Here is a 13,170-nt window from a genome sequence, read left to right on the forward strand (position 1 = left end):
AGACAATGGCTTTGTGGACAGGTAGGATACTTTGTCCAACCAGGTCTATGAGGATATAATTGCTGTGCTGGGTTGAGTCAGACATTTCTCTCATTCCACATCCAGTGACAGACACTGACCAGTGAACCCAGAAAACACTCAAGTGGGACATGAAGACAATAGATTTCTTTCCCTTTTGCTCCTTAGTAATCAATATTTAGGCTTTGCTCCCTTCGATCGTAGTGGTAACATTAGTCACCAGGACTAACAGCCACCGTTAGCTTTATTCAACAAGGGCCACATCAGCCTTCAAACAGCATCCTCAGGGGCATAGTGCAAAAGTGGATGAGGCAGAGCTACATATTTTAAATTGGTATTAAATATTAATACAATTGTTTTTAAATTAATTATTTAGCTGTGAAATAGACATTTATAATGATATTCATTCATTAGCCAGCTTGTAACAAACCTTGATGATTGCAACTACTCATTTGGAAAAACATGAGGGGAAAGCCCATTGCTTTTGGATGCATCTGGAACTAGTAACTTTTAAAAAATATTTTATCTGTTTCAGATAAAAAACAAGAATACCACAGATACCTGATGAATGAAACAGTATTTTCATTGGAGTCGAGGGATTAAAATAAACTGATTTAGGAAAGAAAGAACTATCTGAACAAAGGATTACTGTATCCTTATAGAAAATGGGCAATGGAGAGTCTCTTTGTCAGGCACACACAAACCAATGTCATGGCTACCAGAAAGTCCATCTTCCACGAAAGACTGGTCATAAACTCAGAGTTTCAACATTAGCATAGAACAAAGGAGATGCTCCATGCTGGAAGCAGAGGGAAAAAAGGAGGATGGAGGTTTCTTAGGTACTACATAAAATGTATAATCAGCAAGTTGGAAGAAAGAGAAGTACCTCCAGATGAGGGGGTAAACAATGGCACCAAATTATACTTTTATTGAAGAAAAAAACAAGCCCCAATGTTTTAAATGGAAAGAAAAGATGATTGTAATAGGCATTGTATTGCAGAGGTTTCTGTTGAGCTGCACAGTGAAATCCTTATTGGATTGAGAAGCCAAAATAACTTGTTCTACTGCATCCTGGAGGGGTTGCAGAATTGAATCTTCCATGCTATAATGTAAAGGGAATTGTCTAGATGGAAACCTGTCCCTAACTGATGGAAAGTTAAGTGGGTGCTACAGGAAGTAAAGGTACTCTCAGTGGGCAAGATGCATGAATAAGGTAACTCATGGTTGTCAAGGTCACTGAGGTGCAACACAATGCAGTTCACCAAGCCTTTGTTGATATTTGGTTTCTGGACAGCATGCAGCAACATTTAAAATAGGGATTTGTTTCAAACAAAGAAGAAAAGAAACTGCTGGGGATCTGTTCTGCTCCTGCTGCAAAGGATAGACATTGTCTTTGTGTCATATTGAAAACAGGTCACCTGTGGAGTTTCCTCAACTGAAGGACTAATCGATCATTTTACAATACTGTATTTATAAACCACCCCAATCTTCAGACTCAGATTTTGGATACCATTCTGATATAGCTGAAGTAGTCAGCAAGAATATTTTACTTTCCAGCATATAAATTCCTAAATAAAGTTGAGCGATCAATGTACCATTGCCAGATCTGTGATGTAAAATGCAGAAAAAGTATGAATTTTGTAATTCTTTGCTTCTTTATCTACTAGATCACCACAGAAGTGTCTGATACAATCTGGTTGCAGAGACAGCCCTGGAAGATTTGGAGTGTCTTCCAAACTATGAGGAGCTCAAGTAAATTTGAAAGTATATTAATCTACCAATTTATTCACCACAGGAATTGAGACCTTCTGAGAGAGAGCTGGGTGCTTAGTTCCCTATATACGTGATAATGTAAAAGGAAATGATGAATAAATAGAAAAGGTACTTTCAAAGCATAATAATCTGTTTTAAAAAATGCTCATTAGTGCCAATGTGCCAAAGGAAGCTGAGGGCAAGCCAAAGCATAATGAGAATTAGACAACCAATCAGAATCCATGTACTCTTGAGACAGACAAATGGCTCAACTCCAAAGCGAGGAAACATTCCTCAGGAGGTATCTATCGCAAAGCCTTCCTTCTGAGATAACCCCCAAGCCTGAAGAACAGCTGATGAGGACTGGACAGTACAAATTGGGGAGTTCATTAGAAGGGTGGAACTGATAGAAATAAATTCAGTTAAGCAGAAGAACTTAAAGTGCCGAAGTGGGATAGGGAAGTCAACAGGGCTTTTATCCTGTTTTTTCCTTTTTGCCCTGGTTAGAATTGGGTGAAATAGGCCTCCTGGAAGGATTTAAACCTTTAATGGGCAGTTTTCTCAGAGTCAGTATTGGTGCAACAAACACCTGAAAACCCTCTGTGGGTGAAGGGATGTTGGCTGATAGTTTGAGGAGATGAGGGAACTGCCTAAAATTTCTGTGACACAGTGAAAGGCACAGCAGAGGGAGCAATAGTAATTTCAGAGTCTGCTGTTTTTGCAGTTTGCTTCCAAAAAGTGGTCTACAAGCAGGAGGTATGATTACAGTGAGCCTACTTTATAAACAACCAGCAGTACTTAAAAGACTCTACTGTGTCACCTTCACCAAGGCAAAAAAGATGCAAATTATGCCTTTCCAAAGGGGGAAACTGTTTCTGCAGTGCTGATATTCATGGAACACTGCTATAAAGCCCATAAAGCTGAAGGCTGGGTGTCCGCTACAGCTGTAAGATTCCTTGAGAACAGACCTGTTCTGGAGCTTCTGGGGAAGCGATGGCAGACTGAGGATGGCTCCACAGAGAGCAGAACCGATGGCTGTGGCAGAAAGAGTAGCCAGTAAATGGATCGGCTCCCCAAACTCCTCTCCAGATCAAGAAGAGGACTAGGATCATTCCCAAGTTCTCCTTACAGGGGGTCTTCTCAAGATTGTAAAATAGCAGTTTCTGGTGGGTTTCAGAGCTCTGGGAGCCTGGAGAAAGTCATCTCACCCAAGCCGCAGTTCGGTGCCAACCCCTTCCTCTCTTAATCACTTCTGGAAATGACTTGTTAACTGCTTTTGGGATATTAAGAACCTTCAGAAGGACAAGTTTCATTACACTGGGTGATTCTCCTTCAATCCTCAGTGAAAGAAGTTTCATGTAAGTTTAAGAACTTAAAGGCATTTTTTTTCATCCTGAAATAAACAGCAAAAGAGTGATTAGAACGTTGATTTTAGAAAGTTACAAACAGACTAAGGGGCCAAATTAACTGGAAATAAGATTTTGAAACTAATTATAAGAATTTTTCCTGTGGGTTGCTTAAAATCCTATTAAAAATATATGAAGATTTTGAATCTAAGTGTAAGAAATCTTTCCATAGGAAAATGTGGATTAGAGAAAAACATAAGAGACCTTGAAGACTGGTCACTAGACGCAACCAGAAAAAAACTAAAGATTATATATAAAGGGGAAGAGACCTACTAATACAGAATGGAGAAAAGTATTCTAACTCTTTTTTTTCTTTTTTATATTTTTCTTAGTTTGTATTAGTTTTTTATCTTTGTATTTTTAAACTTTAATAAAAATTATTAGGGAAAAAAAACATCTGTTCTGCAGATCCAGAAGAGTTGAGAGGATGAATAACAGAATAAATAAAATGATAAGTTAATAAGAATCTCAGTAGAATGAAGATCTCAGAAATGAACATGCTGTCCTTGTGGTGGTCTAAATCAAACAAGACACACCTACCAATGTAGTATATAAGGAGACAGGCTTCTGCCAAATCTCTCTGTAAGGTCTAGAAATTTCCAAATGGGTCTTTGTACAATGACATCTACTGGAAGTCAAACAGGAAAAGTGGTGGATATAGCTGTAATGGTACATAGGAAAGACCTTGGGAGATTGGGCAAAGAGATGCTTCCAAGGGAACAGTCAGATAAGAGCATAGCTTGCAACTGGGTAGTAGGCGGGGCAAGAGGCTTAGAAGGGACCCTCCGTAGTTTCTTGGGCTGTAAAGGAGAAAGGGAAAATTGTACTTCTAGACTTGCAAGATTCTGTTAATATAGTTTTACAATAAAATAGAATTAGTTCATCTGGTTGTATTCCCTGTCTGGTCTATCTCGTAAGGCTGACAATAGCATTGTGATGCAAGTCTCACTCCTTTTGTATGTGAATGCACGTGCAAAAGAGGTGTGGCTTACATAGTGAGGCCATGTCCATCATCTTGTTTGTTTGACCCCCCCCCCCACCACCCCCTGTAAGTCACATAAACCATGATGAAGGACCAGAGGTTTTCTCCCTGCTGGCAAAAGAAGCCAAGCAAGAGACTTGAGCAGCATTCCATCTGATCTTTTTGTGATGATACAATCAATGATTTGATTGACACAACACTCTAAATAAAAATTTTGGGCTTAGTGTGTTGTATGAACCCAACCTGTGTAGTTTGCAAACCAGGACTTACGGTTTTGGGTGCTATAGTGAAACAGTCAATTGTGATTTATTATCTAAACCACCGTATTGACTGTCTAAAGTTAGATGTCACGAAGAGAGGAGAGAGAAGCTGCTGTACATGTGCTCAGTTCCTGTCTATTGCTGTAGTTGGTTAAGGAATTGTTTTGCTCTGCCTTGTTTGCAGCGCAGAGGGAACATCATCATTATTTTTGCCCTTGATAGGACTTTAAAGCTAATCATTAAAAATGAAGGCATTTTATTTTGTGCCCCTGACATGACTTGAATGTTTGTCTTTGATTTCCCATTCTTGCATTCTGTGTGATAAAGACTTATATACATTCAATGTAAATGTGCTCTCCACAAGCATTACCTCTCGCCGATTTCACTTATATTATCAGTGTATCTGGGATGCATTTGTTACGGAGTTGGTGTGTCTAGTCTTCCAAAATATAATGGGATTTCTGCCAAATTCTATATTCTTCAGCCAGCAGATTTTTAGCATAGGATTTTGGCCTAAATCTCATGATAAATATGAAATATCTGTTTATTTACTAGCCTGGAATCAAATTTACATTCTCCAACTTTTGACTTTATGCCATTGTATTATTATTATTATTATTATTATTATTATTATTATTATTATTATTATTATTATTTTGTACTTGTTCTGTGCTGCAGAGCCAAGTAGTTTAGGCACAATGCTTTCTTAATATTTAATAAGCTTGAATAAGAAACTGGCTGGTTTTATATTTAATATTCCTATGCTTTACTGGAATAAAATCAACTTGCTTTACCCCCTACCATTCTCATTTAGTGTTACAGAGAAATGCTTTTCCTCCCAAATAAAGGAAATAACTTCAAGATTAAACCCATTCCTTTAAAAAAAAACCTCTTTTATCTTAAACAATGTATCATTTTAATATGAAAAAAGTAGAGGGAAAGAGATACATTGTCACTGTACCTTATTCATTCAATGCAGAATGAACTGAATGGGAATTTTTGGATGAGAATAAATGTTAGATCTGATGAGTCTTTGTAATTAATATTGACTCTAATCTGGAACCATGACCATTTCTGTGGTAATTATACTACTACATAGCATAACAAAGAGCAACAGTGTTGTAACTTTAGCATCCATCATGCTAATCCCCTAAATTTGATCTTATTTCTGCTCCTTCTCTCCCGGCCTAGATCCTGTCCTAACTCCTGTCTCAGTTGTTGACAAAAAGCATCGTAAGATTGCTTGACCTGTCTTACTTCCTTCAGGAGACATCCTCAGAAGAGGCAATCAGTCCCTCTGTGTCTAAGATGAATAGGGCTTATAATATCCCCATTAGGCCATCCTTATCTTCTGACAAGAAGGTATGACAACAGATATGGGGATTAATATTTGTCTCACCAACAACACAATTTAGAGGACTGTATAAATCCTAGAGAGGCAGCACTGAAAAAATTGTATTTCATCCTGTTAAAATATTCACAATGCATATACATATATACAGGTCCCTATACATGCTTTCTTTGAAGTAAGATCCATTAAGTTCAACAGTACTTCTCTAGTAAACATGCATAAGATTGCAATTTAAAGCTCAGAGCATACTTATATTTGTTTAGGTCTTTAGCAACAGTTAGAGGCACAACTGTTTGTTTACCTGTACTGCAACTTATCAGCTCTATGCTGCCCACATTAACTTTGATTGTTCCATATAGATGGACAGCAGAAAATTGTGAAAATATAAATGTACAATATTATCAATGGTATCATATAAACTAGACTGAACTGTCCTCCAAACTTACTTTTACTCTATTTTCCTTGCCCATTAGATAAGCATGCATAAATACTATCCATCATTGTATACATTCACCATTACTGTAATAAGTAAAACAAGAGGATTGATAATTACATGTATATGGACACACAGAGTTGCTAAACTGAAACCGAAAAAAATTCTGCTGTAAAATTTCATTTAACAGTGAAGTAGAAGATGAACCTGTCTTTGTCTCCTGTATTACTGATGAATTTAAGCATCAGTTATGATTTTTTAAAAATTTAAATGGGCAATGCCATAGAAACAAACTATGCAAATACATTCCAAGGAAAAGCCACATTGATCCAGAACAACTCAATCAAATCACAAATGCCTTCTAATATGAAAGCACTGATCAGCAAAAAAGAGAAAGGGGAAAAAGGTGAACAGATGCAATGAAGTATGTAAACCAGGTGAATCAGTATGATATCCATTGAAAGAAAGTAAGCTACTTTGTAGTCATGTCTTTAATTAGTTATCTCAGCAGGTGTTTTCAAGGATGGAAGCTATTCATAACAGAATTATTGTGAATTTCCTATTGTTGTTCATTTAACAAGCATAGTCAAGGGAATTTAATAATAGAATAACAATCCAAGTAAAAAAAAATATAAATGTTTCTGGAAGGAAGTAGAGACATTTTATGGTGGAGTATTGGAAAAAGTAACAGTAACATCCCCATGAGAAAACATGACCTGAAAATTAAATACAAAGCTGTGATATGTAATCCCTAGGGTATACCAGCTATTATAGTGTATCATACTCACATAATAAAGTAGTGATAATACTGAATAATACATGTACTGGAATCTGGTTAAGTATCTAATACCTGCAAAATCATACGGCTGGTTGCAAAGCACAAAACCAAGATCTATCTAGGTTTCTCAGAGGTGGAAACTTAAAAGCCTTCTCCATAAGATTGAGTCATCATATATGTCAAGCAAAGATTTTATTTTTTGCCATGATTTCAATTTTTGCAAGACCTAAACTGAAAGGGTATTGACATACACACTTACATACTATATCAGTTTCTCCTAAGGCATCAGCATTCTCGTCCTCAAATGTCCCTAAGGTTGTCCCGTCTTCAAAAATAATTCATTGCTGCCCCACATTCTGGCTGATTGGTTCCACAGAAGAAACAGATATTTAACCAAAAATTCAATCTCATTTGCTTGCATATGAAACAATTTATCACTATTAGCAATACAAAACCTATGGAACATGGAAGGCCTGCTGTGTCTCTCTTAGTTTCTACCTATCCTATGTGAGTTCACTGAAAATGAAAATGTTATTTTGAAGCAACTAAAATAGTATAAGAGTTTTTCAGTTTAAACAGTTTTATCTACACACTGAGCAGACTCACATCATTCATGGGGCGGGTGGGGGAAACAAGTGATGAAACAGCCATTGCAATATTGCAACATAAGCTCCACCTTTTGTATATTTGTATATAACACTGCAATGAAAAGTATAATTGTAACATGCAATACAAGCTTTGTCATTTTCTCATCATCATGCTTAGGGGCAGATACCTGTAAGCAGACTATATATTCTGTATCAAAATCAATATTAATATTACTACTTTTTCTGGTAAATTGTGACAATCATTATAGAACCACGTATGTTTAGGCAGCCTCATATTTGGTCTCAAAGATGCAACATCAGCTTTCCACATCTGGGACATCAAATTAAGGCTTGTACAAACTTCTGTACAGCCTGAAGGAATTGAACGTGAACCTCTATGGAGTTGTAGATTATGGATAATATGCCACATTCGTGAGTCTAATGGTGTCTGAAAATTGAGGAGAAAGTATGAGAACAGTCCAAAGGATTAGGAGGCACATGACCCTTCAGATTGTAACAAACTGGCCAAATAGTCATGCAGAATTTCAATGGGAACCCCCTCACCCATTCTCCACCTCCAAGAGTTGTGGTGTCTTCGGCTTGTGAGAAGCAACCAGAAACCAGCATAGAGCCAGCACCACTCTCTTAGATATTAACAAAATTCATCCATCCCACTGTTTCCCTTCCTTCTTTCCAGGAACTGTAAGGTAAACTCTCACATAATCAGTAGACATACTTTCTTAGGAGAAGATTGCATCTCAATATGTAATTCAGATCAGTATGGGATTCATCACAAATACAACTCATCACCCAGAAGAGATAATTTACTACTCCCATCCACTATCCATTCCTCAAACGAGCACCTTGTTCCAAATCCTTATTTCCTTGCTCATAGCTAAACAAAACACAACAGTCTAATAAATGGTTAGATTCATAGACATTCATATTTTTATGCAAAATCAAATGAGGCGAGGGAAGTTAAATTTGATCAGGGCAGCAGAGTTCAGTGGCAGACCATTTAACTGTTTCCCTATACCAACACCACAATTAATTGCTAGCCTGAAACTGTTTGCCACTAAAAGGGGGAAAAAGTAAAAGGTAGGTGATGGGAACAGATTTTAATGTGACTATAGTTTTTACTTGATAAATCTAATATTGGCTTTAGGGGTTGATTTGGATTTTGAAAACAATGTGGAGAATGAGATTAGATGCTTCTTACTGCTATTCTCCTGCTCCAATCCAAATTTAAACCCGTCACAGCTGTTTGTGGAAGTCAGGTATTTTCTATATTCCTTTTGTTTTAGATTTTAGCATCACAAAAAATACTTGGGAAGAGAGAGGGGGGAAAGCCTGGCTGCACATACTCTGTAACTCTCTGAATGAACACTAAAGTGCGGTGAAATCTCAGTTCAACAGACCTTGATGCAATGGGTTTCAGATGCAAGTGATGAAATTCCAGTCCTATTTAAAGCATTTGCATAATAACATCATCATCATTTATGAAATAATATGAGGATGCAAATAACAAAATAACACCACATGTGTGTGTGTGTTATATTTATGCTACCAAATCCTTCCATACTCCCAGAGGCTTAAAACATTAACTGTACAAAATAATAGGAATAATTGGGGCGGGGGGGGATATTCATCCCAAATGACAGAATACAAAATGAAGACTGTTAAGAATTTAAAATGTAACAGTATAAAGGACACTATACAGAACTGTAGATGACAGTCAATCTTCAAAGATTCTCCAGAAGAGCTCAGCTCTGAGTAATTTTTGGAAGGGCTAATCTAGGAACCAATCCAGCTTCCAGTGGGAAGCTGTTCCAGAGAATTAGTGCCATGGCAGAAAAATGTTTTTTTGTGGCCTCAGATTCACTTAATTCACAAAAGTGGGGGACATCAGGATCACCTTGGATGGTTGAGTTAGGTTAGAGGGAGAATGTTCCAAATAGTATCTATTATAATTATGCAAATGATGTAAAAATGACACAATGCACATCATTTATGCCAACATGTTTGAGAAAATATGCGGAGGCTAGGAAAAATAGGGAAGGGAGAATAAACAATCAAGAGACAGATAGCAAGTTGGTACCTTATCTCATAAATGGCAACTTTAACTCCACCTTAATAAACTCACTATAAATGAAGTTGGGAAATTCCTCTACTGTTTCAAGATTATGTATGTATCCCCCAGACTAGCATTAACAATACTTCACTATCCTTGCTTCCATGACCTCTCCAGTTGCATGCGGCCTGACATGGTGGATCACATACTCTCTGGTTGAATGGACAGTTGGGAATAATGGAACCTCCAACTGGTTCATTAAATCAACATTTTACTGTATTTTAATTTGGAATAAGTATTAATGGTTGCATTTGTTCTATGGACAGAACTGTATATTCTGGATGTTTTGTGTTAGAAGGAAAATACATTTTCTGTGTTTATACATCATAATGAATCATAAACTAACCCTATGACCTGAGTTCACAAAAAGTGCTAGGCCAAAATTTGTCAGGCTTTTGTGGCTCATTACATCATGCAAACACCATCAATTTCTCAGATATGGAGGTACTAGTCTTTAAGGAGTTGCCGTTGATGAATAATCAGTTTACTTTTTAAGGAGCCTCTATAAAGTGTTACAATAGTTAAGTCATGCCTGAGACATGAACTATTTCAGTATCAGTAGTAATACTGGCATCCTTGTTCCTTTCAGAGCCATCCAAAAGTTGGCTTTGTGTGTGGGTGGTCCTTTCAAGAGCTCTCCGAAGTTTGCTTTCCTGGGCTGTGGAAAAGCTTGCCCTGAAGTGCTCTACACAGATTGTGTCCAGTGGATAATTAAAGAATGTCATCTCCCTTTAATTTCAACTTTTTTTATGATATTTCTAAAAAGAAATGTAAACATTATTAAAGTGAATGACTCACCTTTTAATTTACTTGGGTTAATAGCAAACAAGTTTCACCATAAAGAAGCCTATAAATTGAGCTTGACTCCTGGCGACCGCATCCAGAGTTTTCTTGGCAACATTATGGAATTGGTTTGCTGTTACCTTCTTCCAGAATGTTTTTTGACTTCCCAATCTCGTTAGCAGTCCTGGGACTTTCTGGCAGTCTCCTATCCAAGTATTAATCAGATATAACCCTTTGTTTGTTTGTTTTAAAGATCAAGTAAGGTCATTTAGGTTCTGCTACCTGATGTAAATCTTCAGTAGGGACTAGTATCAGGTAAAGCTGGTACTAATGATCATGCATAGGATTGCAAATTCTTCCAAAAGTGTAATATTGGAACTATTTTTAACACTTTAAATTGGGCCTTGTTATAGTAGGTAGAAGTCAGTGTTGCCACACAGGGCTAAAATGCTATAAAATGCATTTGAACAGCAAGCATATATAGGAAAATATGTGTATATATACCAGTAGTATTGCAATAAGTCTTACAACTGTATAAAATACATCCTAGGTTTACTTGTCTTGCAGATGTAAAATAGCTGTTTATAAGCATTTTAAGAAAAAATGTAGTAGCATTCATTTTTACATGTGGGAACCCCACAATATTAAAATCAAATTGGTAAGATTGAATCTATTTTAAACAAATAACTGACCAAGGCCTTGTATGCTGGCCAAAATTTCAAATGCCTACTTTTATAATAAAAATGAACAAATCACTTTCCACCAAAAAAAAAAAAAAGATAACATAAACATCAAAGTTTAAAAGACTGGTCAGTTAATGTTTATGTGTTGAAACATATTAAAAGATAGCATTTTAGAATAATGTCTTGTAATAAATATATGAAGATCTCTCAAAGCAAATAAATACCCAATACTATTCAGTGGAAGCACTGATACAGTTGCTTTTTTACTTAGCCATTGCAAAACCTCAGAGAACCACTAGATGGCAGCAAAGGGAGTTTTATGTCTCTTTACTTCCATCTAGTGATTATTTGACTTCTATATTCCAGATCTGGTAGTCCAAAACATAGGAAATGTTCCTTTCCTTATTATTACTTGAATTTAGTTAGCCTCAGGATTCCAAGGAGGTCAGACAACATTTAACACCTGACCTGTGAATCTGGAGGTAGTATTAGCACATACGGTTAATGCCAAAAAAATATTTTTTGAGTCTGGTACAAATATGGCTGGTTGAGGTAGAAATCAAACCAATCATGACTCATACCAAACATCTCCTTTGAACCTGGTACAAGCATATAATTATGGAGAAAATTTCAGTCTAGATTATATAATTCTTGATACTATTTATGCAAATATATGTCAATACTGTATTTGTGAAACTATATTTTGGTGATGATCTTCCATTATTTTCTTGAATCAATCAAAAACAGTACTGACAACAATGTATAATTGGTTTTCAGTTGCCTTCTTCCAGATTTTTTTTCCTATTTCCAAAGTTTTCATGCAGTTAGGAGATTTCTTGGTGGACTCACATCCAAGCACTAACCAGATCTGACCCTGTCAGCTTTTTTGAGGTCAGTGAAAGTCTGCCAGATGCTGCCACCTGCTGTCAGCCATTCCCAACAATTATTGTCATAGATCTTGGGTCCCACCATGATAGTGTTAAAATTCCCTCCTTTTAAAAAAAAGGGGGGGCATTAATATATTCACAGGCACTGTTATATATTTATCATTTACACTAAGATTTATGGATTAAAGTTTCTTTAATTTACCCCAGATTCCATCTAGAGTGTTTCCGTCCTACCTGTGTTATATATACCAATGGTTGAGAACCATTTTTGAGGGTCATAAAGTATGTGCCCTACAATTAAACTAGGGCTTTGAGAGAGAAATGTCTTTTCCAACATTACTTGCTCTTTCAAGAACTACCAGTCCCAGAATCTCAAACAGGAACAGTTTGGATGGACAAATCTTCATATTAATTGTACAAACTGATCCCAAGGACAGTAGAATAGAGTGCTACTGATAAGACGAGCAAAAATATATAAGGAAATGTCTGGTACATACATACATACATACATACACACATACTATATTTCTGGCTAGTAATTATACTTTAAATACAACCTGGAAGCCAGAAATGTAAGGGGATGTAAGGGAAATAAAAGAAGCTCAAAGACACGAATCAATTTTCCAGCTGTTCAAAGCAGATCAAATATCTTTATGCAGATTAGTGCAGGCAAAACACTAATTTAGGAAGCAGGAAAAAAAAACAAGGTTAAATGTTTTCAGTATAAAAACTCTGGCTATATATCCAATCTAACGCTTTCAAAAATAGTCAATAATCAGACAATATATATAGAATCTGATTGTTTTCAAAACTCAGGTTTACGGTTTAAAATGTTAAATTGCAGTGTGTATTGATTACAGATTTTTGCACAGTATCAGAGACTGCTACTTTGTTGATCCTTATTTCGGCTTCACATTCATAAAAAACTGCAGTTGCTGTAGTACCTACAGGGCAAGAATAGTTAAGCCTCGATTTTGTCTTTATGAACTTGTAAGAAAAACTGGCTTGTTTTTTGTAATGGAAGTTATGAATTGGTCTATTTTGTACAATGTTTGCACTTACGGTGGTTGATCAAAACATCAACAGGAATTCCTATTAGACCAACCAAAACTTACAAAA

The 13,170-nt window shown here is 36.4% G+C and overlaps 1 protein-coding gene across 1 annotated transcript in view; it reads left to right on the top strand.

Annotated features, from left to right (window-relative positions):
- The window catches only part of PAQR9 (progestin and adipoQ receptor family member 9), a 59,436-nt gene extending 47,298 nt beyond the window's left edge, over window positions 1–12,138 (top strand). Inside the window, exon 2 of the mRNA XM_088131959.1 lies at window positions 1,686–12,138. The gene's annotated coding sequence lies outside the window, so the exon portion shown is untranslated. The remainder of the gene's footprint in view (window positions 1–1,685) is intronic.
- The last annotated feature ends 1,032 nt before the right edge of the window (window positions 12,139–13,170 follow it).

The sequence above is a fragment of the Python bivittatus genome, unplaced genomic scaffold, assembly GCF_059951505.1.
Source record: "Python bivittatus isolate LINGU-HERP-01145 unplaced genomic scaffold, Pbiv_v1 ctg000980_np1212, whole genome shotgun sequence".
In the NCBI taxonomy this organism is placed as follows: Eukaryota; Metazoa; Chordata; class Lepidosauria; order Squamata; family Pythonidae; genus Python; species Python bivittatus.